Raw genomic sequence first — 4692 nt, 5'->3', positions numbered from 1 at the left:
CACTACTCGCTCGAGTAATTGGCTTTATCCGAGTATCGCTGTGCTCGGGTCTAAAGATTCGGGTGCCGCTGCGGCTGACAGGTGAGTCGCAGCGGGGAGCAGGGGAGAGCGGGCGGGAGAGAAGGAGATAAAGATCTTACCTCCGTTCCTCCCCGCTCTCCCCTGCAGCCACCCGCTCCGTGCAGGCACCCGAATCTTTAGACCCGAGCACAGCGATACTCGGATAAAGCCAATTACTCGAGCGAGTAGTGCTTATCCGAGTACGCTCGCTCATCTCTATCTGCCACCCTTTCAGTTTCACATTCTTACACACTGGGGCAGTAATTGTGTTCTCGTACATAGGGTTGGTATTATAGTACGTATACTCTTATAACAATACTAATTCTTGTATATAGGGTTGCAGTATTATAGTAGTTATACTGTAATATTGTATACATGGGCAGTATGATAGTAGTTATATGCTTGTGAACTTTGTTGTTTATTCGTCTAGTCGCTTCTGACTTTTCGCAACCTCGTGGACCAGCCCACACCAGAGCTTCCTGTCGGCTGTCACCACCCCCAACTCCACCAAGGTCCAGTCCGTCACCTGACGGATACCATCCATCTTGCCCTTGGTCGGCCCCTCTTCTTTTTGCCTTCCTCTTTCCCCAACATCAGCATCTTCTCCAAGGTATCCTGTCTTCTCATTATGTGGCCAAAGTACTTCAGTTTTGCCTTTAATATCCTTCCCTCCAGTGAGCAGTCGGGCTTTATTTCCTGGAGTATGGACTGGTTTGGTCTTCCTGCAGCCAAGGCACTCTCAGAATTTTTTTCCAACACCACAGTTCAAAAGCATCTATTTTCCTTCACTCAGCTTTCCTTTTGGTCCAGCTCTCACATCCATAGGTTACTATGGGGAATATCATTGCTTTAACTCTGCGGATCTTTGTTGTCAGGGTGATGTCTCTGCTCTTAACTATTTTATTGAGATTGGTCATTGCTCTGATTTCCTGGCTGCAGTCCGCATCTGCAGTCATTTTTGCACCTAGAAATATGAAGTCTGTCACTGCCTCCAAGTTTGCCATAAACATTAAAAAAACAAGATTAACTGCAACCCAGCTTTTGCACTTTCTTCTTTCACCTTGGTAATAAGGCTCCTCGCTTTCAGCCATCAAAGTAGTGTCATCTGCATATCTAAGATTGTTAATAACTCAATTTTAACTCCAGGCTTGGATTCTTGAAGCCACGCTTGTCGCATCATGTGTTCTACATACAAGTTGAATTGGTAGGGTGAGAGTATACAACCCTGCCATACTCCTTTCCCAATCTTAAACCAATCTGTTGTTCCATGGTCTGTTCTTACCATTGCTACTTGGTTGTTATACAGATTCCTCAGGAGGCATACAAGGTTACTCGGTATCCCCATACCACCAGGAACTTACTACAATGTATTATGATCCACACAATCAAAGACTTTAGAATAATCAATAAAACAGAAATAGATGATTTTCTGAAATTCCCTGTCTGCCTCCATTATCCAGCAGATATTGACAATTTGGTCTCTAGTTCCTCTGCCTTTTCTCAACCCAGCTTCCACATCTGGCAACTCTCGCTCCATGAATTACTGGAGTCTACCTTGCAGGATCTTGAGCATTACTTAACTGGCATGTGAGATAAGGGCCACTGTGTGATAGTTAGAGGATTCTTTAGTGTTTCCCTTTTTTTGGTATGGGAATATAAATAGTTTTTTTCCAATCTGATTGCCATTCTTGTGTTGTACATATTTGCTGGCATATGGCAGGCATTACCTTGACAGCATTGTCTTTCAAGATTTTAACCCCTTCCCGCTCCAGGGCAAAAGTTTACATCCTGGCAGCGGGGTACTTCCTGCAACAGGGCTTAAAGTTATAGGACCTTGAATGCAGTGATTTAGAATTTTTTTTTTTCAAAAAATAGGGTTTTTATTGCAGAAAAGTGGATAAACCTAAAAAAACGTAAGAATTTTGGTATCGTTGTAATCATACCGGCCCGCAGACAAAATAGATTGTGCTATTTATGCGGCATGATTAACGCTGTAAAATAAAAATTAAAAAAAAATCTATGGCAGAGTTGATGCGTTTTCTCTCTGTGCTATCATAAAAAAAATAATAAAAGTTTTACAACATAGTTTATGTACCCAAAAATGGCACTAATAAAAACTACAGTTTGCCACGCAAAAAACAAGCCCCTATACAACCACGTCGACAGAAAAGTAAAAAAGTTATGACTTTTGAAAAATGGAGAAGCCTTGTTATTAGCAATGCTTCTTAAGGCCACTCAACCTCACTCCTCAGGATGTCTGGTTCTATTTCACTCACCACACCATCATAGCTATCCTCGATATTATTATCCTTCCTATACAAATCGTCTGTATATTCTTGCCACCTTCTCTTGATCTCTTCTGCTTCCCAAGACGGGAAGTCATGACGGAGAAGTCAGACTAAATACGATCCCTGGGGAAAGTGATGGCAACCCACCCCAGTATTCTTCTTATGAAAACTAAATGGATCAGTACAACCAGAGATATGTCGGTATACTATCGGAAAATAGGACTCCCAGGTCAGAAGATGGTCAAAATGATACTGGGGAGAAACAGAGGATAAGTTCAACTAGCCCCAGTTGTGATGACGCAGCTAGCTCAAAGCCGAAAGGATGGCTAACAGCTGATGGTGCTTGTGGTGAACGACAAATCGGATGCTTAAAAGATCAACACACTATAGGAACCTGGAATGTAAGTTCAATGAACCAGGGCAAATATAGACATTCTGGGTGTTAGTGAACTGAAGCAGACTGGAATGGGCCACTTCACAACAGATGACCACCCGATCTACTACTGTGGACAAGAAGACCACAGAAGAAATGGAGTAGCCTTCATAACCAAAAAATGATAGAATGATCCCAATTCAAGTTCAAGGTAAGCCATTTAACATCACAGTGATCCAAATATATGCCCTGACCACAGCTGCTGAAGAAGCAGAAGTAGATCAGTTCTATGAGGATCCGCAGCCCCTAATGTATTAAACACCAAAAAGAAACATTAATTTTGTTACAGGAGATTGGAATGCTAAGGTGGGTAGTCACATGACACCTGGAATCACAGGCAAGCATGGTCTGGGGCAACAAAATTAAGTGGGACATAGGCAGATAGAATTTTGCCAGGACAACCCACTGTGCATAACAAACACACTCTTTCAACAACCTATAAGATGGCTTTATACATGGACTTCACCAGATTGTCAACACTGAACTCAGATTGACTATATCCTTTGCAGCCAAAGGTGGCGGATATCCATTCAGTCAGTGGAAGCAAGACCAGGAGCTGACTGTAGTTCAGATCATGAACATCTTGTTGCACAGTTTACAATCAGAATAAGGAAGACACACGGATCAGTTAGATATGATCTCACTAATATTCCTAATGAATATGCAGTGGGGGTGAGGAATAGCTTTAGGGGACTAGATTTAACAGATAGGGTCCCAGAAAACTTTGGACAGAAGTTTGCAACATGGTTCAGGAGGCAGCAACAAAGAACGTCCCAAAGAAAAAGAAAACCAAGAAGGCAAGCTGGTTGTCTGCTGAGACACTGGAAGTAGCCCAAGAAAGAAGGAAAGCAAAAGGAAACCATGATAGGCGGAGATATGCCCAATTACATGCACAATTTCAGAGGTTAACCAGAAGGAATAAGGAACTATTTAAAAAAAAAGCAATGCATGGAAGTGGAAGAAGACAACAGAATAGGAAGGGCAAAAGACCTCTTCCAGAAAATTAGAAACATAGGAGGTAAATTTTGGGCAAAAATGGGCATAATTAAAAACAAAGATGGCAAGAATCTAACAGAAGCGGAAGAGATCATCCTTGTAAATAGGGGGCTGTATTTTAATTATTATACAGTGGTTGTGGACCCACCGTGCTTCTGACGGATTTGACTTTGAGCAACTCCTAAGGGCCGTACCTAGGGAGTCCCCTGGATTTTACCCCTTTCCCCCTCGAACTGGGCTGTGGTTTTAGCTGCAGGGACCCACAGGCTGTTACCCCAAAGGAAGACATAATGTAATGGCAGCTGACACGGACAGGTCTGAGGTGAAGCTGTAGTGGAGGGACAGGCAGAGTTCTTGCATTAATGAACAGATGGGCGGTTAGGCCACTCTTGCACAGTCAATAGTAAAAATGCTGCTTTTTCTACTAGGATAGAACTGGTACAGTGTGAGCGTTTAATGACAGAGGACGTTGCCACTTTCATTTTCTCTCTTGTTGGCATGGAACGTTAAGTTCAAAAATGTGGTAAAATGTTCTACCGCATTTTTGACAGCTAATGAAAATGCTTCCCATTCATTTTAATGCTCAACGCATCGCGTTTAAAAGCACTAAAAAAAGCCCATAAATAGAACAGACGGCGCCAGAAATGCTGCGCTTTAGCGCTCCTCTGAGAAACCCCATTGAAATGAATGGAGGCGTTTTGCAGGCTATAGTGCGTCATTTGAAATGCTGCGCTAAATGCTGTAAAAAACGGTCTGTGTGAGAGAAGCAGCAATCAGATAAATTGTGGTTGAGGTACAGGCCAAGGTCAAGACAGGAGCAAACAAGAAAGCTGGGTAAAACAGGCTTAGGTCAAACCAAGAGTCAATCGCAAACCTACAGCACCTTTGAGGAAACAGAACTTATTGCTCAGGCAT

The 4692-nt window shown here is 42.7% G+C and overlaps 1 pseudogene; it reads left to right on the top strand.

Annotated features, from left to right (window-relative positions):
• The first annotated feature begins 2521 nt into the window (after window positions 1-2521).
• Window positions 2522-3612, top strand: LOC136571733 (craniofacial development protein 2-like; annotated as a pseudogene).
• Window positions 3613-4692: the final 1080 nt, after the last annotated feature.

This window comes from Eleutherodactylus coqui, chromosome 6, assembly GCF_035609145.1.
Source record: "Eleutherodactylus coqui strain aEleCoq1 chromosome 6, aEleCoq1.hap1, whole genome shotgun sequence".
Classification (NCBI taxonomy): Eukaryota; Metazoa; Chordata; class Amphibia; order Anura; family Eleutherodactylidae; genus Eleutherodactylus; species Eleutherodactylus coqui.
The sequence above is the reverse complement of the archived record's forward strand: the minus strand, read 5'-3'. Positions and strand labels throughout refer to the sequence as shown.